Source organism: Manduca sexta, chromosome 5, assembly GCF_014839805.1.
Source record: "Manduca sexta isolate Smith_Timp_Sample1 chromosome 5, JHU_Msex_v1.0, whole genome shotgun sequence".
Lineage (NCBI taxonomy): Eukaryota > Metazoa > Arthropoda > Insecta > Lepidoptera > Sphingidae > Manduca > Manduca sexta.
Genome location: NC_051119.1, coordinates 5,338,181 through 5,363,221, shown reverse-complemented (window position 1 = coordinate 5,363,221; position 25,041 = coordinate 5,338,181). Strand labels below are relative to the sequence as shown.

The 25,041-nt window shown below is 35.7% G+C and overlaps 1 protein-coding gene across 2 annotated transcripts in view; it reads left to right on the top strand.

Moving 5' to 3' along the window:
* The window catches only part of LOC115452510, a 103,983-nt gene that overhangs the window by 19,636 nt on the left and 59,306 nt on the right, over positions 1-25,041 (top strand). The window contains exon 2 of one of the 2 annotated variants that reach the window (XM_037443894.1): positions 12,519-12,539. The exons of the other annotated variant lie outside the window; for it this stretch is intronic. The gene's annotated coding sequence lies outside the window, so the exon portion shown is untranslated. The remainder of the gene's footprint in view (positions 1-12,518; positions 12,540-25,041) is intronic. 2 annotated transcript variants of the gene reach the window in all.

The window sequence follows — 25,041 nt, the reverse complement described above, 5'->3', positions numbered from 1 at the left end:
AACAAAACGGTCCCATTATCTACCACTTTCACTACTTAGCTTCGCATTTAGCGAGAGTCAAAGACAAAAGAATGTTATTTACTATTCGTACAAGCTGTGGACGGTAAGTTTTAACTTTCGTGGAGTTTGTAAATGTTGGTTTAAATTTTAACCCAAATTTTTGTCGTAAAACATTCTTAGTAAAGGTCAAAAGTACCCTAAACCGATGGAAATGCATGAAAAGATTAATCAAGGTAAAAGAAACGTGAAAACTGAGAAGTATGCCAGAATCGTGCAAAGTTACAATCAAGTCTCTGCCTACTCATATGGGATAGATGTGTGATATATATTCTATGTATGTATGTATGTAGGTCTTAGTTGGTACACTTTGGCAAAAATATTCCGAATGACATGCATGTATACATAGGACTTAAAAGATTTTAAATCCAATTTATTACCTTTCATTCATAGCATACGAACTTCTTTCTTAACTGGTGGTAGAGATTGACGGAATCTATATAATTTATAACATTTCAGATGTTCAAATAAACTTCCCCACTTTAGTCAAAACGCAGTATTAATCTGTTAATTTATAACGGTTTTTCGTGAGACAACACTACTCTACTTTAACAGATTCTTTAATATTGTTATCAAATATATATTCGAAGTGGCCCTAACAATTTTGATATGGATTTTTTTATAAGGCACGGCTAAGTGACCCCACTGAACTTGACGGTGAGTTACAATCGACACAGTTATGCCGGCCTATTTTAACCGGATATAAACAGGCAGATCTCGGAACGCGTCACTTACATAGGCTACTATGGTGGGTTTTAACACTTTGTGTACGGTGGTCGCTATCCAGGTGGAAATAAAATATATCCTACCATCAGCAGTTTTTGAATTTATGTATCATATTATTTTAAAAAATACACTTAAAAGGTAAATCAGCATATCCCGGCTTAATCCAAGTCTATTCAATAACGTTTACTTTTTCTGCAATTTGTATGGATTAAATATAGCGCCATCTAGTACCAATAATCTACAACTTATAAGCAAAACAAATCGTACTCAACGTTCATGCGATTTAAGAGGTAGAAATTTTAGTACTAGACGATCTAAAGTTACAAGGTTCTACAACAGGCTAGAATATTCGCAAATAATACTAATATATCAACTCGGAGTCGTGAATTTGTGCCCCATATGGCGATAAGCTCGCCACCATCACATTTTGGGGATGGAAAGCACCTGGCAAAAAGTGGGTGCACCAACTGCTCCTCTGCCTACCCATTTGGGGATACAAGGCGATTGTGTTTATGTGTGTGTCATACTAAAATTTATCTCTCGATTCTGTGCGTCATTCTGGTAGGATTTTGGATTTTACTTTTCTATTATTACAATTATTATTTTCTATTTTTTTTAAACACCAATAAAATTATTCTAACTTTTGTTCCCTTTATAATCGGCATCGAAGCTATCATATAGTAAAGGCTAAGCTTGCCCCTAAGGTCACCTTAAGACCTCAACCAATACTTCACGCTTACTCAGATCTCGGTGTTTTGATCAAAGCATTTTTATGCATAATGTTCACGCATATTAACCGTAGCAATCATGTTATAGACTTCCTTAGATTAGTGATGCTAAAAATTACATCGTAAGAAATATTTTTATATACTATGTTTTGCTTCTCTTCGCTCATGTTTAAGGCAGATAGTGTTCAGTTTGGTTGATATCGCTTCCTCATGTTAATGATGCTAAAAATGCATAGTACGTATTTTAATTTACTAGCTTTTGCTTCTGCTTTGTTCACGTTTAAGGTAGCTAGGGTTCAGTTTGGTTGGCATTGGTGATGGTAATTAAATATATTAGCTGACTAATACTTTAACGGGCGGGTAATATTTATGTGAAGAGTCTGAAACAGGAATTGAGTATCAGGTCTTCTCAATAATTTATATAAAAAATATATGTTTTGAATAATTATTGTCTAAATCAATACAAAAAAATAAAGCTGAAGATAAGCAAAGTTTGTTTGTTCGCTTGAATGCGCTAAACTCAGGAAACTAAACCACTTTTGAAAAATTTTCACTAATACGAAGCTAAATTACTCCTAAGTGCTATAGGCAACTTTTTATCTTACGAAAATACATCCTTTATAGATAAAAACGCCGGAACAAGTTACAATAAAAAGAAACAAAATACTAAGTTTTCAAAAATTATAGGTCGGCATAATATTTCATTTTGCTATAAAAATATATATAAATTTACAGAGCGGTATTACGATATCGCATTTGCAAAGCCAATACATCCCATCACTAACCAAAACAAAAAGACTAGCGATACCTCATAATTAAATTCGCGATTAAGAACCTGTAATTTGATGTCTTGCACATGTGATGGAAAAAATATGAAATTATAGGAAGCACGTATGAATCTCGAAACGTACGCGGAAGATCGACTTGGTTTTTTGATGATTTTTTCTTATTGAATGGAAATATTTTATTCTTGATGCCTAAGTCAAGACGCGTTGCGAAGGGGAAGATTTGGAATTCTATTTAATAGTCAATATAATTTATTTTGCAACGAGTCCTCTAATAATATATTTTTACAACAGTTTCAAATCATGATAGGAAAGTTTTTTGGTTAGATAGATGAGTTAGCTAGTGCCTTTTTAAGGCTAATTACAAAATATATGAATGATTATTACAACACTTAAATGCTTTCAAAAAATAATTATCCCTTCTCATTCGTACCTTTTACTACAAGAGAGAAACCTTTCTAATACACTACGTACTTTGTCCCTGTAGTGAATGATTGTTATATCAGTAGTCTAGCTTACGTAATATCCCACAAAGGCCTCTATTGAGAAATTTCTATATTCATTTATATTACTATCACACGTTACGAAGTACTTGATTTAACAAAACCATTGCCAACAAATAGTGTAATAGGAAAAGTTAACTTCAACGTAACATGAATATAAAACAGCGGATTACCTATAACTGTCTTATAGTTGTTAATAAAGTTTAACTACGTATAATGTATGTGCGGTGTAGTACATGGGCGTTTTCCGCTCAGCAATTGACGAGGCGTATAGCCGAGTGCAGTTATGAATAGTGCAGCATACGAGATTCTCGGCGCTGTCACCGACGAGTTGTATAGCCGAGTGCTGTTATTTGTAGTGCAGTAGACGAGCGCTCTCCGCACTGTCACTGACGCAGCATATACCCGAGTGCTGTTATGTGTAGTGCAGTAGACGAGCGCTCTCCGCACTGTCACTGACGCAGCATATACCCGAGTGCTGTTATATGTAGTACAGTAGACGAGCGCTCTCCGCACTGTCACTCACGCGGCATATAGGGGAGTGCTGTTATATGTAGTGCAGTAGACGAGCGCTCTCCGCGCTGTCACTGACGCAGCATATACCCGAGTGCTGTTATATGTAGTACAGTAGACGAGCGCTCTCCGCACTGTCACTCACGCGGCATATAGGGGAGTGCTGTTATATGTAGTGCAGTAGACGAGCGCTCTCCGCGCTGCCACTGACGCAGCATATACCCGAGTGCTGTTATGTGTAGTGCAGTAGACGAGCGCTCTTCGCACTGTCACTGACGCAGCATATACCCGAGTGCTGTTATATGTAGTACAGTAGACGAGCGCTCTCCGCACTGTCACTCACGCGGCATATAGGGGAGTGCTGTTATATGTAATGCAGTAGACGAGCGCTCTCTGCGCTGTCACTGACGCAGCATATACCCGAGTGCTGTTATGTGTAGTGCAGTAGACGAGCGCTCTCCGCACTGTCACTGACGCAGCATATACCCGAGTGCTGTTATGTGTAGTGCAATAGACGAGCATTCTACGCGCTGATCCAGCCACAGTTATACGAGTAAGATTAATGGAATCATTGTACTATAAGAATCTAATCGTTTTAACACCGTGGTATCTAAACTACAGTTATTTTATTGTTTCCATAATTTCGCAATAAGATGGGTGCGCGTAGTTGTGTGATTTTCCCAAAATGATAATATATTAAACATTCCCATACATTGTTTGTTTTGTTTTAATTATGACATTGTTAATTCATTGACTCTATGGTTTGAATTGAGTCAAGGATAGTTACGTAATATATAATTGCAGATCGATTGTATGAAGAATGTTAATAAATGTAAAGTTATAAGAGAATTATTTAAATGGTTTTGACTCTAATGCAATGTCCATAATTGAATGGCTATAAATAATTCTTATTCAAGAACCAGTTACATGTAGTAAATATTTATGATTTCTTATTTTTTTCTAATTTGTTATTGATTTATGTGTTTTAAGACATTTAGGGTCTATTGAAATTTATTTCATAAAATATGCCTACATATATGCCGTCTTTACGGGAGTATATAAAGCATCGCTGCATATAGCTCAGGTCAACACAAGCAGCAGTGTGTAGTCACTGTTGTGTTCCGGTTTGAAGGACATTGTAGCCAGTGTAACTATTAGACATAAGACACCTCATGTCCCAGGATGGCGAGCTCAGTGGAATACCAAACAATACTTTGTAATTCAAGGTGTTGGATAGTGTTTCTACTGTTTATGGGCGGTTGTATCGCTTGCCATCAGACGAACGGCAAGCTCGTCTCATCATTCTAAGCAATAAAAAAAATCTAATGAAGCAATAAGTAATTACATACCACTAATATTAAGTAACCAAAAAATACGGTAGTGAAGTATTTTTTGTATTATAATTATATTATTATATTTCCTACCACTTGATTGTTAGTTCGTGAGTATAGAGATGTTCCTACTTGGAAGTGATTTTTGTGCGACCACTGTGACTGTTGACTTGTAGGTTTTTGTAAGATTTTGGTTAAAGTTTCTTTATGATATTTTATTTTTTATTTTTATTTATTTATTTATAAGGCATGTCAACAATATAAACACTTACATGAAAATTGACAATAATTATACCCTTATTAGCTAGCATTTATATTTCTAACAGACATGCCCAACGTTCATATGAGTCCAATTCACTTAAGATATCAAAATTACCAGTGACTAAGTTAGTTAAGAATAAAATACGAGAAACAATCTGTAGTACAAAATTAAAATGTTAAAATAGAACAAAAACAAAAGTGAACAATAAAGAAATGCATATAAACAACAATACATTAATCACAAATAAAAATTACAGTTACATCAGCAGTTAAAATTACAATCAGAATATAACAGATATTGGCAAAAGAATGATATTTTTTTATTTAAAAATCTATTGCAGATTCTTTTTTATTGATTATTATATTTTTTTTGGTAAAACAACAGCTACAATAACTTATATATGTTAGTAGTAAAACCAGAAAGCCGTTTATAGGTTTTGACGGATACGTACTAAGTTAAAAACTAGTAGAACATAGACAGTTAGGTAAACAATCCCTTAAAGTCAATATACAAAATAATAAAAATAAGTACAGTATCATCATTTCATGGCTGTATTTTCGATATAATAAAATATAAATATCATGTGTATTTAAAATTACTCTTTATGTTCAACAATACTAAGTCTTTTTTGCAACAATATAAAAAATACGGAACCAGCGAAGACGCGTATTATAACCTAAGTCTATAGCCACAGCGGTTAACGCAAATGAACCGTGACGCCCTCAACCTTAACCGATCGGGTTAAAAACAAACGCGTGACTAATTGTTACATCTATGATCTCATCTGACTCTTCCCATAACAGCTTCCCATAGAAAAAGTTGTTATAAACATCATATAAAGTTCGTGAAGAATTTTATATGTTTGTTATAACAAAACTCGGAACAATGAAGGAATTTAGATGGAATTTGACATAGATTAACCATGTTCTAGAGTAATGTATGGTTTTTTTTATTCCGGAACAGATGTCCTGGGATCCTGGGATATTGTGGGACTTAATACTGGGAATAGTCCAAGACACAGTAGTCGAGCAATACTTAACGGGTCGTGCAATTGTCACAATTGGTCCAGTTTTTGATGTTATTAAAATAAGTAATTTTTAGAATTCATTGATGACATAGCCAGGTCCCATGATTGACAAAACCAGACTAATGAAAGTTGGACTTGGATTCTAAGGGTTCCGTACAAACGTTTAAGTAAGGTGTCTGAAGAATCAAGAAAGTGAACCTACAAGGGTTCCTTTTGAGGTATAGAACCCTAAAATATCTACACAAAAATAATGCCGAGAGCCAATAAATGAGCAAACTGAGGTTGAAAAGCTCGAAAATTAACACAAATTTTATTAAACAATATGAATTTGAACCCAGACCCCATCCACAACCCAAATATGCAGCCACCAATAGTCTCGTCTCACAAAATAGTAATTTACCGTCGAAAGTCAATGTCTCATAACTAAGTCACAAGTCGATCCATTAACCATTCTGTATGACATTTCGATTGACCAACAACTGACCAGTAATCCAGTCAAGGTCTTTATCATCACGCTTTGTCGTAAGGGTACTGTCACTTTCCATACCGGTTGTAATAATGGAGACAATGCATTCTTGTTTGGAGACCTATCAAAAATGTAATTGATTAAATGTATTTGTGTGAGTTATGTCTTGTCAAATTAAATTTGACAGTTGGCATTTCGTTGCGCTGTGATGGGCTGTGAACTGTGAGGTTTTGGATACAAGGCAGTGGCGAAAGGTGAAATTTTCTAAAAGGGAACCCGATACAACATATATGTATATTTATTAGCTACTAGCTGACCCGACAGACGTCGTCCCGTCTGAATGAATTTGCAGCGCGCATTCTGTCAATCGTTGAAATTAAATTTTCTAACGTTCATATTGTAATAACATTAATACAAAGTTTTATCTGGCCTTTTCTGCCCAGTATCAGCCCGGAGTCTGGAATTTGTGCCCGATATGGCGATAGGCTCGCCCCGTATCACATCATGGGACGGAACATACTTGGCGAAAAGTGGGTGCCCTACTTGCGCCTCTGCATACCCCTTCGGGGATAAATGCGTGATGTTATGTCTATCTGGACTCCACTTCGCTTGCCATCCAATGTAGGGTCACTTTGTAGTGCCAATACCCCAACGTATAATGGCCTTTGTGCATCATCATCAAAGAATTTTGTACAAACAAAAACAAAGGTAATACCGGTAGTTTTTAGAACCATTCCGTTTAGAGTAATAAGTGGGCGGACTTGAAGTCGTTGCGTTCTATATACCTAAATACCGGCTATTGTTAACGATGTCGCGGTTATAACTACATCGGTTTTACATTATCTGTTTTGTTAGTGGCACTTTATGCTATAGTGATATGGGAGATCCAGGGTTCGAATTCCAGTTAGGATTTTTGTTAGTTTTATTGGGATTTACCATATTTCGGCAGATATACTAAGTACCTTACTAGGAGACGAGACTATTGTTTTTACCGGCAACACTTCAAACTTTAGACATACATTTGGATAATGGCAAATTAGTTTTTCCTGAGACTAGCCAGGCTTCACGGCTCGGTGTCTTAAAATGCGTGCCCCTACTGATCCTGGCTTACAGGAGTTGTTGTGGATGTGACGGCGGAAAGTGTCTCTATGATACATTTACCGGGAAAATTCCAGACTTTAGACTGATACTAAGCATATTGTCGAGGCCCTATTCCATCTACGGGGACAAATCCGCCTTTTTGCAATTAGGGGCGTTCAAATCGAAGGCTTCCATAGATGGCTTAAAGAAATAGAGGTTATTTCAACGCTTTTATCTATACGGCTATCAAAAATATCCTTCAATTGGAATGCCTATAACTGAATATGCAATTTAAAAAAGGCACATGGGTAATATAAAAAGTTCAGAAAATGGAAATTTTCTAAAGTAGTGTAAAAAAAACTTGGGTTAGAATTTGGGTTCAATTAGCAATAAAAATTACAGAAATATTGTTATTTTTCTGATCTAGATATTATTTTTATAAGATGTGCTCTCGAAATTGCACATTCAATTGCAAAAAAACATATTTTATCAATTGACGAAATAGAACCCCCTGATTTTACCTTAATATCACTTTATGCGTCTCGGAGAAAGAACCCCAGGTCTCAGATGACAATAATAGTGCTCTGGCGATACAACCACCATTAAGTTTGTCTACCAATTTTTTAATTATATTTTGTTATAGAACACCAATATTTAAGATTAGTTTGTTTATTAGAATTCAAATATTTATCTTATACTACAATGGTTTATTTATTTTAGTTTCGAAAAATTATGCAAATATTATTTACCTCGGTCTAACGGCTAAAGCAAAGAATTGCCAATTCATTCTATAAATTCCTTTGTTCTTTTTTTTTTAATTATTGTAACTTATATGTTGTTGCTACACTTTTTTTTTTGTATGTACTATGTTCCTTTGATATTTTTCATAATTGAAGTTTTCCGTTGCAATTACGCTATTAATTACGCTAACTCCCGCACAAGACCATAGGGAGATAGGGGTGACTGAGAACCAGCGCTGATCTAAACTCTGGTTTCCGTCAGCACAATACATGCTGAGTCATTTCCTTTTGTCTTTCACTAATATTATGTTTGCTTAATTTGTTGTATTATTTGTTAATTGAAAGGCAATAAATTACTTTATTATTATTATTACTCCAAATAGTTTCTAGACCGTTACTCCAACTTGCACCTTACTTCAAACATCATCCAATTCTCTTTATTCAATACAATACTTACCCCAATAACCGAGTACTTCATATAGAAAAAGTGTCTCCTTTCTCTCGCTATATGTCATCGGGTCAGCTCGCCTACGCCTGCGCAATGAGGTCACATCTATTGAGATACGTAAAAGCTATTGCTGGCCTCGTAATTAATGCGATTAAAAACGAAACTGTTTTTAATTCGTGATTGTTCGTTGTTAGTAGAGAACAGTTCTTAGTTACAGTGTACAACTGTTATGTGCAGTAGATGAGTGACCCCCGCCCTATCATCAGCGCAGCGAGTAGCCGAGTGCTGTTATCTGTAGTGCAGTAGACGAGCGCTCTCTGCGCTGTCACCGACACGGCTTATAGCCGAGTGCTGTTATGTGTAGTGCAGTAGACAAGCGCTCTCTGCGCTGTCATCGACGCGGCGTATAACCGAGTGCTGTTATGTGTAGTGCAGTAGACGAGTGCTCTCCACGCTGTCACCTACGCAGCTTATAGCTGTTAAGCATTATTATTACTATGATATTTAACCGTTATTGATATTTATGCTAGGCAACAGACGAGCGTTCTCTGCGCTGTCAAACCTATAACCAAAGCAATGTTTAATGTAATGACTAGCGCTCACGTCTCGCATAGTATTAACAGCACTGTCATTTACAACCGAGTACTATTATTACATGTCGGTATTTAAGGAGTGTAGAATTTTTATGTAACCAGTATTAATGTGGGCCATAATTACAATCGAAACGCCAGGTGTACTAAGCACAGAGTACAAGCTCGGCTATTTGAGTAATTACTATTTTGTATAGACGCTGGATGTGGCTGTCGTGATGCGAATGAATTCTGAGCGTGCAGTCGTGCGACATGCTGTAATAAATGTTTACCTTTGTAGTCTAATTAATACTGAAGTAGACTACAGATATTTTTACTAATTAATACGGTGCAATACTTACCTTAAAGGTCGCTTTAGAAATTAGAATATTGCGTCTTGATAAGCGACGTAGTTTGACAAGGTGTTGCTAGATTCAATTTTGAAATTAGGAAATTAAAAATGTAACATTGTTGATACAAAAAGCATGCTTTGCTTACCTTACCACACTTACCTACTACTTCAGGCATAAATGACGTTGTATTAGATGTTTAGCGTTAGTCTAAGAATGACGCGTGTATTTCAGTGTTATGTTTCAGTTAAGGAAATATATATTATTATGGAATTTTAAAACATTGCGATATTAATTAAAAACATAATGAGACTTAACATCTCACGTCTCAGGATAGCGAGCGCAGTGGAATACCAAACAATACTTTGTATTTCAAGGTGTTGGATGGTGTTTCTACTGTTTATGGGCGGTCGTATCGCTTACCATCAGGCGAACGGCAAGCTCATCTCATCATTTAAAGCAATAAAAAAATATAATATACCGACTCTTTGTAATACAAAGTGTTACTGTTTATGAACATTTTCTGACCGTCAGGCTATTGACTCTTTTCTATATTAATTATAAAAAAAACAACTTCTACTAGCCACATCCAGCGACTACGCAACAGTAACGCCGGAATAATTATCGCTTGTAATTCGACCGGCATTGTGACCACGTGGCTCAAGTAGGACACATTCACTTTCGAACGTGTGCCTCTTTGGGAGATTATGATGCGTTGTGGGTGCAGTTAGTGGTGGGTGGCAGATGGGCTTTGTATCCAGGACGATAAAGAGGGAACATATTGGTCTTACTGGTAGGTCTCATATGTGTGTGTCCGCCTGGGAAGGAACCGCGATGTCTATTTCTGCCGCCAAGCAGCAGTGTTTAATCAGGTTTGTTTTCCGGTTTGAAGTATATTCTAGCTAGTGTAACTACTGGACATAAGAATGAACACCTCATGTCTCAGGATGGCAAGCGCAGTGGAATATCAAACAATACTTTGTTATTCAAAGTGTTGGACGTATAGCTTATAAACGGGTGCAAAGGTGCAAAAACTGCAAGCTTGTGTCGTCATACAAAGCAAATAAAAACAAACCCTTATTTTCGTCAATGCGTACGCTTCCTCACTAACCTTAAGCATATTGTTATTCTAAAAAAATTTAAAAAAATATGTAAACTACCGTCAAAAAACGTCCATAAAATAAATTTTAGCGTATAAGAGATTATCTTGAAGATACAATTAATGCTTAGGATTAGAATCGTCTCGGAGGGGACTGAGTTGTTGATCCGAAAGGTTAAAGTTACAATACCACTGTTCAATATGGATTCTGGGGTACAGCAAAAACACCATCCAACACCTTGAGTTACAAAGTCTAAGGTAGATATTACACGGCGAGGTTTTTTATTTACCCGATCAGTCTATTATTGCTAAACAATTAACAGTCTTAGTCTGATTGTTAGTCAATCTACTTCAGGGTCAAAATCCCACCGAGTATGCCCTTACCGCAACATAATTGTTATAATAACTTAATTTTTTATTTGGACACAACTTGCATAAGTCTTAGCAAAGTCTGTTTATGGCATGATTTTTATGATGGTATTTTGTAATTACAATTAAGTAAATGGCCATACTGAGCTATGTGTGCGTCGGTGTTGTATTACGGTACGACTGTTAAAGGTCTTGGGTTTGATTCCCGGGTTGGCAAAGTGGGTTTTTCTGTTTAGTAGTACAATTGCAGTGTTGAGCTCTCGAGGTCGATTCGCGGGTTGGATGGTGATATTGGACTTTTCTTCTCAGCATCAGGTTGGAGTCTGGAATTTGTGCCTGATATGGTGATAGCCTCCATCACATCATGGGACGGAATACACTCGCGGAAAGTATGTGCAAGTTGCACCTCAGCCTCTGTTGTGGGGAAAAAAAGTTAGTGCGTGTTTGTATTGAGCAATGAATGGATGTGTTTTAGACCACAGCGGGGGCGGAGGAGAAAGCGATTGTATTATTAACTTCCCGGGCCACGCTAAAATTGTTTGGCATAATAAAAGACTAGCAGTTTTCCAGGGTACAAATAGCCTATATTTTAATCTAGGACTGGGTTTATCTATTTGTCAATTATCATCCAAATCCGTTCAGCAGATTCGGCTTTTACTTCTAATATACATAAACTGTCTACCAATCCACACTAGATCAGCGTGGTGGACTAAGGCCTAATCCCTCTCAGTAGTAGAGGAGGCTCGTGCTCAGCAGTGGGCAAGTATATAATACAGGGCTGATATTATTATATTATTATTATACATAAACTATCAAACCTGCGAAAATTCTTCATATTTATATATTTATGTACTTGTGGGAAGGCTTGCAGACTCATAATATCTGGTGTACTAACATTACATAATTACGTCTAGAATATTTTATCTTATTAATAAATGTTATAAAGCGGCGATAGCCTAGTTGGGTGTGGAACGGACTGCGAGACGAATGTCCGCAGGTTCAAATCCCAAGGGCACACACCTCTGACTTTTCTAAAAAATTATGTGTGTATTCTTTGTGAATTTATCGTTCGCTTTAACGGTGAAGGAAAACATCGTGAGGAAACCTGCACATCTGAGAAGTTCCCTATAGGAATTTCGAAGGGATGTGAAGTCTACCAATCCGCATTAGGCCAGCGTGGAGGACTAAGGCCTAATCCCTCTCAGTAGTAGAGGCCCGTACTCAGCAGTGGGCAAGTATATAATACAGGGCTGATATTATTATTATAATTATAATAATAAATGTAATATAAAAAAATTAAATATCACACAATATGTATTTATTTATACATGATGAAATGAGACAACTCAAAAAAATCACATCTTATAACACAAAACTTCTACAAAAGACTTCCAACCGTGTTTCCCAATAATTACAGTATTTATTTAAATGAACCAATTTGCTGTAATACAATTTTTTGTTGCAGATCCGAGCAATCATCTTCTGGGTAAGTCTAATTATATGCTATTGATTTCTTAACACGACCTTCGCACTGTGTCAGCGTATGCGTCTAATATAAATTATGTGTAAAATAATGTATAAATATTTTAGAACAAAGTCCCCTTTTCTGTCTGTGTGTATGTTATCAATTTTCTCAAAATCTACTGAACGGATTTTTATGAAATTTGGTATGGAGATAGTTTAAGACCCTGGAAAGGTTGTGGGCTATCCCAGGAAAATATAGCAGGACTTTTATCCCGGAAAAACTCCTTCATGCGCGTGAAGCCGCGAGCAACAGCCAGTCTTAATATAATATCAGACCCACTGTTGGACACGGACTTCTTTACTACTGATAGGATTAAGGTCTTAGTCCACACTGTTCAATGTACTTAATAATATCAAATGTTTATATCTTGTCCCACTGCTGGGCATGGGCCTTCTTTACTACTTAGAATATTAAGGCCTTAGTGCACCACGCTGGGCTAGTAAGACTTTACATACCTCCAAATTCTTGTGGAGAATGCTCAGATATTTAGGTTTCCTCACGATATTTTCCTTACCCATTAAAGCAAGCAATTAACTAAAAATACACACAATATGACGATAAACTCGCATATCATATCATGGGACGGAATATAACGAAAAGTGGGTTCCGTCACGTCTGCCTAACGCATCGGAGATAGAGTCATGATATGTGTACATAAAAGAATATTCAAAGACCGGTTTCGAACCTGCAATCATTGTCTGACAGTCCCATTCAACAGCCAACCTACCATACCTGAGATCATCAGAACTATTTCATAATATATTTCGCAAGAGCTGTCAGTCATCTGTCCAAATTGCATACGAAATAATCACAATAGCGAGCTAGGTATATTATTAGCATATTAAATCGTTGCGAATCATTCTTACCGACTTCCCCTTGTTGAGAGCGTCTTTTAACCTGACGAAATATACAATTGAATGGGCTGAAACTGTTGAACGTTGCTCTAATAAAGGCCCCCATATTATTTTTTTTTCAATATCTCTTAACTAGCTGACCCGACAGACGTTGTCCCGTCTTAACTATGAATTTGCATCGCGTTCTGTCAATCGTTGACAATTATTTCAAACAATTGACAGTTATATAAAATTAATATTTTCGTTAAGTTTTCTTAAATTTTCTAATTTGCCGCGCAATTTTTTGATTTTTTACTTTCATAAGAACCTTCTCCTAACAATAACAAACAACAACAAAAAATAGTGAAATCGGTCCAGCCGTTCACGCGTGATGGCGTGACCAAGGGAAATAAGAAATCATTTTTATATATATAGATAGATTATATTATATATAGAATACTAGCGGACCCGACAGACTTCGTCCTGTCAAAAAGATTTGTAATATGACAGTTTTTTGTTCCTATCTATTTTATTAGTCACAATGCGATATCACTTTTGTTGAGTTTCAGAACGCGACATTACATTATTATATTCTGTGCTCCAACGCACACTGCTTTAATGTTAGGAACACACCTACATTGCTTAGACAACAGTGAACTTTATACAATAGCAATAAAGCTCAAATTGACTCTACGTATTAGTTAGAAAACGTTTGTATGGGATAAAGAAAAGGACTGTTTTTAGGGTTTTTCCGGCAATTATTTGATATTTTCTCGCCGTAAAAACCATCCTTGAGCTTCGACGAATATTAAATAAAAAGAATTGGCCAAATTGGTCCAGGCGTTCTTGAGTTATGCGCTTACCAACACATTTAACGATTCATTTTTATATTATAGATAGATAGATATAGAGACATCAGCCCGTTATAATTTTATTATATATATAATAATTATAGTCTTACCTATAAAAATTTCGCAAAGCTATGCTTAGTTAAAACACAATTATACTGGATCACCTCTTAACGCTAAAACAAATTTATAAGTAAGACTGATAGATATTATTTAATTTGTATACGATTCCCATATGGCCCTTTTTCTTTGCCTCATGCAATTTTCGCATCTTACCAAAACTCTAAGTTTGCATTTCCCCTCTGTTTATTATCTTCAAAACTGCTGAACTGATTGAAGAAACTCATTTGTTAATAGACTTTTCATACAATCTAACTAATATTTTATCGCGGAAAAGTACTGTAAAACAGCCACGAACAAAAGCTAATATGAAATAATACATCAGAGGTATTGTAAATGCGAGTTGTATTGGGCGTCAAAGACTACAATGCAATTTGAAGCTCTGTGCAATATGTCGCAGGCAGTGTTTGAACGGTGGTCATTTTGTGTAAAGTCTAATTGTTTGGAAGAGAGAATTTTTATTTAGGCACACCAAAGATGCGAATACAAACATATAGATTTATTATACATAAATATATTTTAACTGATGCTTACATTTGTGACAGATGTGCAGAACATTTTTAATAAACTAAAATAATAATAACGTTTTTCTTCCTCACCCTCTCCGTCACTCTCTCCTCTCTCATATTCAATTAATGTATAATACGAGACTGATTTGAAAAGGTAAACTATAGCGATTAGCAAAAAGAGATGGCCGTCTTGATGCTATGTTTGAAAAATGAAATAAATTTATTATTAATTTCATGAAAGGGGCAGTAATTTTAAATATAATTATTTATGTATTTATTCATATATATAACACCACAGTAGTTATAGTACTAAAGCGATGTCATACAAAGTACGTATTAATTTTAACAATTGGTTTCAATGCCCGTGGGCCATTTCTGTGAATTCCCACAAGTTGCAAACAATGATATCAATATATAAATATACATAATATAATATTATGCTTGATATTAAGTAATAATTTTATTAAATTGCCTTACTAGTGAACTATTATGATGCACTCAACATATTCTCTTGCAACTGAGAAAACTAAAAGCTTTTTTAAGGTCTGCGCACACCGAGACAGAATGGAAGAGGATTGTGCCAACTCTGTACATACATATGACGTGTTCTGCCATTTTTTCCCGATGTACGTAATTACTATCTTACATAATCCATATGATAGATCAAGATATTGTTATTTTCTTTAGATTCCGTTAACAAATTAACCTAATTAATGCCATACAGTGTAGTTACAGTAATTAAGCAGTTATGTAACATTTTATCTTAATTCATCAGAAGAGATAACTCAGATAGTTTCTCTTTATGTAATGTTTGATTACAATCTTTACATTATAAAGCGGTGGTAAGTATACATTTTTATAGAAGAGTGACAAGCAGTCATGTAGGTCGGCTAAAGGTTTGCGCAGACTTGCGTGACGGTAAAAAGTTGAAAGGCGTTTGTGCGTAGTCTAATGCTTAAAAGATTATAATGGGTTTTGAATGCCTTCAAAGACGGAGAAATCTTAGATAAAAGAATAAAAAGTAGAATGAATTTTTCAATAACTTAAAAAATTAAAAAAAAATTAAAACATAAAAAAATTATAAAAAAAAATATTATAGTACTTGTTTATAATTATGTCTTAAAATTACTAATTAATTTCGAAATTACCCATATGAGAGAGTCCAGATCAGTATATCATAATACTTCAAAGACTTTTTTTACCATCAAGCATCATTTTGCAATTAAGGCTTTATTAACACACATAGCGAAATATGACTGATTTGATTACACCTTTGCTAACTCCATCGAAGATGAAGGCGTGACGTGTGTTTATTTCTGTTTGTTTTAAATATGTCGTTGCAAAAATCCCTTTAAAATTCAACAACTGGACTTTTCGTCAAATGTTCAGTTTCCTACCGTCCAACAACATAACATTTAGTCCCCGGCATAACAATTACGAGCATTGTATCGCAAGAAGGGCGGCGCGTGAAATTCGGCTCAGTAGAAAGTTTGACATTTTGCACTACTAATTCAATAGTAAAAGTAACAGGTTAGATGCATTGGGACGTGGGTTTGGTATCAATTGGATTATGGGGTAACTATGTAAAATGCTGGTCATTTAGGAAGGGACAATAGCATTCTCTTTTTCTATTATCAAACATTGGATGCACTGTTGCGTTCCGGTTTGAAGGACATTCTAGCGGAATTACTGGGCATTATTAGAATTTACATCTTATATCTCAGTAGGGCAATAGGATGCCACGCAGTACTATACAATTCAAAGTTCATCATCATCATCATCAGCCCCTTGCAGTCCACTGCTAGACATAGGTCTCTCCTATGGTACGCCACAGAGCCCCGTCTACTACTTTATGCATCCAGTCGCTGCTGCTCTTCTGAGTCCCTTCCCGCCATCTGGCCAGAGGGCGTCCCACGCTACGTTTGCCAAGACGCGGTCTCCACTCCAGAACCGATTACTCCAGCGGTATTCAAAGTTCAGTATTCTATTATAAAATTTGGCAAGTTATCATTAATCTACTATCTTTAATCTTTACCTAGCTTTTGACAGTGGCAACATTAAGACTAAAATACAAAATTTTATATCGCATTCTTGTGATTCTAATACTAAGACATAAGTGTTATAATTCCCATGGTTTATTATGTAAAAAGAAATTCAAGCATTATCAAGGAGGCATTGAACTGTTTAGGAATTCCAAAATCTTAAAAGAGAAGTAGTAACATAAATGTATTCGAAGAAATTTAAGGTAATTTTGTACACCATAAACGCTGTATATTATCCAAATATTTCTCAGAAAGAAATTTATTTATACAAGCACTGTTTCTTTTAAATAGCGTAGCTAAAATAATTACTCGGCTTTACAAATTATTTTACAAATAGCCTAGTTGGGTGTGAAACGGACTGCCGAAACGAATGTACGCAGGTTAAAAACACAAGGGCACGCATCTATGACTTTTCTAAATTGTGTGTATTCTATGGGAATTATCACTTGCTTTAACGGTGAAGGAAAACATCGTGAGGAAACCTGCACATCTGAGAAGTTCTCTATAGGAATTTCGAAGGTGTATGAAGTCTACCAATCCGGTAAGCGGCGTGGGGACTATAATTTACCGGATTATTCTAGAATTATTCTAGAATTCAAAATCAGTAATTCGATTGCTTTATACTCGCATTAAGTTGCAAAATACCCTGGGGCTACACAGTATGCACTGAAGAAGGCCAAGGTTTTGGTGGTAGGCCAGTGTAGGGCATACAGCAGTGGCGAAGGATCCGTATAACACCATTCTTGTCAGCTTCTCTTTCATAATTCATGTTAAATCTATTTATCATTACATTTGCACTGCATTTATGCGTATTAGTACCTATATGTTGTGTCTTCCCTTTCCCTTTGCCACTGGTATACGGGAGTTAGGGACTCGGTCCAATGCTCGATCTGATGCTATACTCCCGAGTGTCGACATTGGGCTGTAAGACCGGTGAAATCAGCCCTGTGTATATACTGTCCCACTGTTGGGCACGGGCCTCTTCTACTACTGAGAGAGATTAGGCCTTAGTCCACCACGCTGGCCCAGTGCGGGTTGGTAGACTTCACACACCCTCGAAAATTCCTAATAGAGAATTTCTTAGGTTAAAAAAAAATACTTGCATTGAATTACGAAATACTTGGTACGGTGACTAACAAAATATTTAACCGACCGTTACACGATCTCAGTAATATTTGACCATAATTATATATTCTGCACACACTTCAAGGGTTCAATGTTCTACAACGGCTATCGGATACCCACGCAATCCAATACATACATAGTATCACGCATTTTTCCCTCTTCAAGGGTAGACGTTTATACTGGCCGGCATAATTATGTCAACTGGCAATAATCGTGGCTTGACGAAGTGTAAAGAGGGCTAATGTAGATTTTCTCAATCTTTTTCTATCCGGAAACATTGACTTTTATTGGATGAAGTGTACCATAACTGCTTCTGTATCTCTGACAACGAAATACAAAATTCATGATAATGGATTAGAGTAACAAGTAAAAGTAACAAACAAACAAACTCTCTTTCATAATATTAATTAGGATACTTGGTAAGCCCTTTCTTTTAACTCGCATTGTAGAAATGTAGGGCGTAGGCATTTCTAAATACAGGAGTGTGGCGAGGCAAAACATACTTTGGAAACATTTCTATCCTAATCCAATAAATAATGCACTTGCATCAAAAATAATAAGACATTCTTAGGGTTCCGTACCTCAAAAGGAATAAACGGAACCCTTATAGGATCACTTTGTTGTCCGTCCGTCTGTCCGTATTTTTCTCAAGAACGCGTGGAGGTATTAAGCTGAAATTCATATCAAATACTCAGATCTATAATACCTTTAAGCTGTAACAAAATCAAACTTCTATGTCAACGCAAAAGAAACAGCAATTTAAGCCGCATATTTTCAAATTCGTTATAGTTCAGAATTGCCCAGACCTAGAATTGACCCCACACTAGTGAATTATATGGAAGATATATGAAAGATGTTAGATCAAACATAACGGTATCGAAACTAAGCAGTCAATTGAATTAAAGTAATAAAATTGTTGAGATGCAACCGGCTACATACAGGAAGAGCACAAAAGTTCCATAAATCAAACCTCGTATTTCTATTTGATTTATTCAATTCGTCTAGTCTTATAACTTAGGTCTGACAGGCAATTGATGATCATGCTTTAACCTAAATATTTTGTACTGGAGGAGGTAGGAAGAACTGTAATTCACGCCATATAGATATATGTAAGTGACCATCTTTATGATAAAACTTCCATTTGAAACATATTTGTTTTTAACGAAGAACATTGTCTTGGTGTATTAATTTATACCACAATTTCGTAAATACGTTAATAGATGGTTTTGTATGATACGATAGAAATCTGAATTGCGATGTCAAGATTCTCCTACATTGGTAGCACCTTAAGACCTTAAGTACATTGGTAATTAAGGTGTCAAGTTCAAAAAATAAATGTCCTCTTCGTTAAGTTTTATATTAATACATTGCTGGATATTTTGGGTACCTTGAAGTATCTGTAGTACCTTAATAGCGTTTTTCCTAGTCCCTATTCTTTGACTTGACTAAAATAACATATCACACATACTCCTGCCTTTACCCCTGAAGAGATAGGCAGAGGCGCAACTGGTCAACGTACTTTTCGCCGTACGTGTTGCGTTCCATGATGTGATAGGGGCGAGCCTATCGCCATATGAAGCACGAATTCCAGACTTCGGGCAGACACTGAGTTAGAAAATTTTATATCACTTTGCTCGATCCAGGGCTCGAGACCCCAGCACTGCAGGGGTGCTGTAATAAAAAGTCACCAAGCAATAATATTTTTAATATCATTTAAATAGATAACCCCATCATAGTCGCTCACTCTAGCAAAGGAAATTTCGATAAACCGGTGTTTACCATCGCTTATCAAAGTACAATTAATCAGGACAGCATCATTCAAATTATGATAGTAATTTAAATGCACGTCGTATTTATTCCTTTATTCAAATTGAATAAACCCTTTAGTACCTCATTCCAATAAGTCCCTTCCTAAGACAACCGTTATCGATATCTCCAATAAGGCCAGCATAATTCTAGCGAGCATCAACGATCGCAACTTCTGTTTGTCAAGCATTATATTCGGACTACACACGATCAAAAACAGTACAAGGAGAAATGATTTTGAACATATCACAACAAAGATGACTGGGACAAAATGGCGGTCTGGAAATTATGAACGGGCAATGCAAATAACTGCAGCCGCAATTAAGCTGGAACGAGAGCGATATATCGATATCCCTTATTAGCATGATGGTGCTGTCACAGTGGATGCGAGAAGCTATAAAAAAAATATTCATCACGTACGCGAATATAGTTGCATTTATGATAATTCAAGGAACATGATAATAATTAATTATTACTTAATTAAGGTCGCTTATATAACTAAAGACATTTTGTATTGGACATAAAAAATATTAATAATAATATAATAATAATATCAGCCCTGTATTATAATACTTGCCCACTGCTGAGCACGGGCCTCCTCTACTACTGAGAGGGTTTAGGCCTTAGTCCACCACGCTGGTCTAGTGCGGATTGGTAGACTTCACACACCTTCGAAATTCCTATAGAGAACTTCTCAGATGTGCAGGTTTCCTCACGATGTTTTCCTTCACCGTTAAAGCAAACGATAAATTCACAAAGAATACACACATGATTTTTTAGAAAAGTCAGAGGTGTGTGCCCTTGGGATTTGAACCTGCGGACATTCGTCTCGGCAGTCCGTTCCACACCCAACTAGGCTATCGCCGCTTATTAAAATTATTATTGTATAATATATTTTTTTATTTCCAAATATTAATGTAAAATTATTGTAGAAGATGCTAGTTGTGTCTAGTGAGGCGATATGCTTGCTGTGCCGTCAATGATAACACCTCATTAAATTTATAAATAATGACCAATCTCCATAATTCATAACGACGGTACATACAAAATATACAAAAACAATGATTAAATTATATTAGACACCCACTCCAAAAAAATTTGTATATATAAAAACACGAATTCGAAAGATTATATTGTTTGTGTGTGTAAAGTTTAATTATTTTTGGATTTCAGTGGTTTTAAAATCGTTTCTTTTCTATTTTAAGTTTAAATTTGATTAAATCAACCCACAAAAAACGGTCTGAGTGAATTCCACGATATCTACAAATAAAATATCGCACTGCACAGCGCTCGCACTACGACCGCACCCTTAATATCATAACCCTTAGTTACGGTAAGATATGAATGCGTAATCTTCGTGCATCGGTACATCGATTTTAAAAATTAGCTTCCAGGCAAATCTAGATCACGCGGGATTACCGTGGGATAATTGTTGGATAGGCCGGTTTGTTTGCTGTATCCGTTTGCACTCCTCGTTTCATCCCATCAGAATTGTTAAGGGTATAGGCAGAAGGATATATCGATATCTTTTGTGATCATTGACGTATAGTCTATAGACACGAACGTTCATATAAACTATTTGTTCAACTAAAATGGCAACCAAAACGTCACTGTTATAACCTATTTATTCACTCGTACAACAAATAATACTTATTTGACTAATATTTTTTATACACATCCAGGTTTGTAATTAGACTCGCATTTTTATATTATGAGCGCCACTCCGTACACAGCCAAAAGCAATATTGACACCATGCTAAAATTAGTTTGAATGGATTACAGTTCATTTCAGTTGAACTCAATGAATGTTCAGAACGCCAAATCTAGTACGTAGTACATATATATCGTGTTTGTGATGGATTGATGGTTCGGATCTAATGAAATTTGTTGTTTGAGTAGTCGTCACTACAGTGGTCGAAATTCTACCGTCAAATTTTATATTTATATTTCTTTAGCACTTATCTGGTAATAATTCTTTGAAAATAACAATAGTTCTTAATTCAAAAAAGTCTGGTCGCGTTTTACACAAATAGACCAATGTAAAGAAGATCTTACGTAACGAATTTCGATATAGTACTTCAGTGGTCGAAATTCTACCGTCGAATTTTAAAATTTAATATTTATTTCTATAGCACTATCTAACAATTGTTCTTAATTCAAAAAAGTCCGGTCGCAGTTTTAGACAAATAGGCTAATGCAAAGAGGATCTTACGTAACAGATTCTAATACATTTTTTTTTTTGTTTTTTTCTTTTTATTATATTAAAATTAATCATACGAATCTATTCACAATTCTTCGAACCATCGTAGTCAAAATATCTAAAACAAAAACTTAAGTTTGCACGATGAAGAGGTAACGTTTATAAGTACAATAAAGCGATAAGATCTATTTCTGTCTGCCATAGCATGTTGCGTTTTTTGTTCATTTATTAAAGCAGAAAGTAATTATAAATTTGACATCAGTAATAAACATGCGATGTTATTAGTGAAGATAATTTTAACTCTATCCTTAGGGAATAAGCGACAGATTCCAACTATCGAAGGCGATTAGTTTTGTCGGTTCAATATGATGTAACAAACTTACCTTTGCAATAATAAAAATATTATATATGAATAAATATTTTTCACAAACATCAAAATACACTAAAAACTAAAAAATATATAATTTAACTTTAGCAATCTTGGAGTCGATGACTGATTAAAATTAAACAATGTTTTCGTACATATTTTGATCATTTATTTATATAGATACTTTAACCAGCAATTTAAATTAGTAAAATTTGCAAAACAACAAAAAAACTACAAGTCGCTTTTATAACGCTGTTCCTCCTTTCTTTTAAGTCGGTTAAAATAGCATTGGTTGATATCTTTTGAAAATGTCTCTCTGATATTGATGTTACAGACCTAGCTTTGCAACTGGACTTGAATAATGTAGAAAGTCGATGTTATGAGTATATTCACACTACATTAAATACAGTATATATTTAGCCTTCAAATACATCTACCACGCAAAAATGGGCACCTAAGAGTTGGAAGTTTTGATAACAACAAACCTTAATTTAGGAATCAAAACGTTTATCCAACTTTCAAATATCCCAAAAGAAAGAAGGATGCAGGCAGGAATTCCGCAGCCGGCTACATGGTATAATAAAAAAAAAGTATGCGGCACACCATATAAATAAAGGCCTGATGAAATCTAGATATCCTGAAGTTAATTGAATTTACATCCGATGCAGAATAACGGGAGTAAAATAAATATACAATTGCAACATATGACACCATAATATTTAAAATATTATATTATGGACAGTCAACATTGCCTCGACTCTTGACATTCATTACGTTTTTAAACTTGTTACTTCATAATTTAAACACCGACCGCCTTTAACTGACTTTGTATAATTTTTTCTCAGTAAGTTACCTTGTGTATTCGGTATTTACGCTGGCACTAGACCTCCATACTATGACCGACACGACGTATAGCCGAGTGCAGTTATGTGTAGTGCAGTAGACTAGCGCTCTCCGCGCTGTCACCGACGCGGCATATAGCCGAGTGCTGTTATGTGTAGTGCAGTAGACGAGCGATCTCTGCGCTACCACCGACGCGGCGTATAGCCGAGTACTGTTATGTGTAGTGCAGTAGACGAGCGCTCTCCGCACTGTCGACGCGGAGTATAGCTGAGTGCTGTTATCTGTAGTGCAGTAGACGAGCGCTCTCCGCACTATCATCGACGCAGCGTATAGCCGAGTGCTGTTATGCGCAGTGCAGTAGACGAGCGCTTTCCACACTGTTAAATACGCCTCTTTTAGCCAATACTGTCCACTGCAATAACTAAACTGTTTCATTTAATAAACAGAGCGTGCAGTTATTAACTAATACTTATATTTAAATTGTACCAAAATTTCAGCAATCACAAAACAATTATTTAAATTTATAATTGGTGAATTATATCAGAATTTGTACGAGAAACAGATTAACGACTATCAGGTTTTAAATGTCGAGATATTATGAAATTGATTTTATGAATTGAATTTCATTCAGTCACCTTCAAATATTTCAGACATTTATGTTCAGTGATGCATTTTTGACGTTTATTTTTTTAAGAACCTTTTTGAAGCTAGTTATTTATCATCTATTTATCAAGATTTTACTAAAGGGCATATAGATAACCCTCCTTTATAGCTATAACTAAACACTTATTTTTATTACCGACCTTTTTTTCTTGAACACTAATGGTCTCGGCATGACCTGCCTACCGCTTCATAATGATGTTTGAAGATACCTAACACGAATTACATAATCTCAGCCAACTCATACAAATATGATGTAATAACAAAATCAATTCTGCGTCATGCAACATTACTTCGTGACCTATTATTTTAGTAAAAACTATAGTTTTTGTATCTCTTAGTATATTTTAAAAATAGATATTGTTTAAACAATTTGATGACTATGTATCAGGAATTTGAAGATAATCTTAAATTTTTTTATTCATCAAGCCATCAGATATAGGTTTCTAATATGTCTTTCGTACACTGTGTTAAGAGTTTTAACTTAAAACCCGCCATAGTGGCTCACGTAAATGTGTCGCGTTCCGGAATCAGCCTGTGTATATCCGATTCCAACAGTCCGGCATAATTCTATTAACTGCCGAGGGGTAATCATCTCTCGTCAGTCGACATTCTATTGAACCCCGCTCTAATTACCTTCGGGAGCAATGGGACTACTTTCCTTGCTCTTAAAAAAAACTTGTTAAGCTTTTTCATTTTAAGCTGTTAAGGCAAAAAGAAAGAAAGGTTTGCCAAAATTTTGATGGAACTTGGATGCCACTGATGGTGATCCATGCTATATTTTTTTAAGGTCACGTCGCCTGAACTTTTTAAGTTCATAAGATTCTTTGAGAGTTGAATTTCCAACCTCCTTTGTATACACGATACATACTAAAAATCTCAACAAAATTTAACTTCTATATACAAGGACTTGGGCGAGGCGTTGATGAATCATTATCAGTCACTTCGCTTCAAATTCTAATTCGTCAGTTCTCACACATGAATTCTATAATCGCTCCGATCCGCATATAAAACTCCACCAAATTCCAATCACGTCGATGCTCGGTCGACGCACCGTCGCCTTCGTTAATCGTTTGCTTTTTACGCTGCCGAGTTAGGTTCGGCGTACAC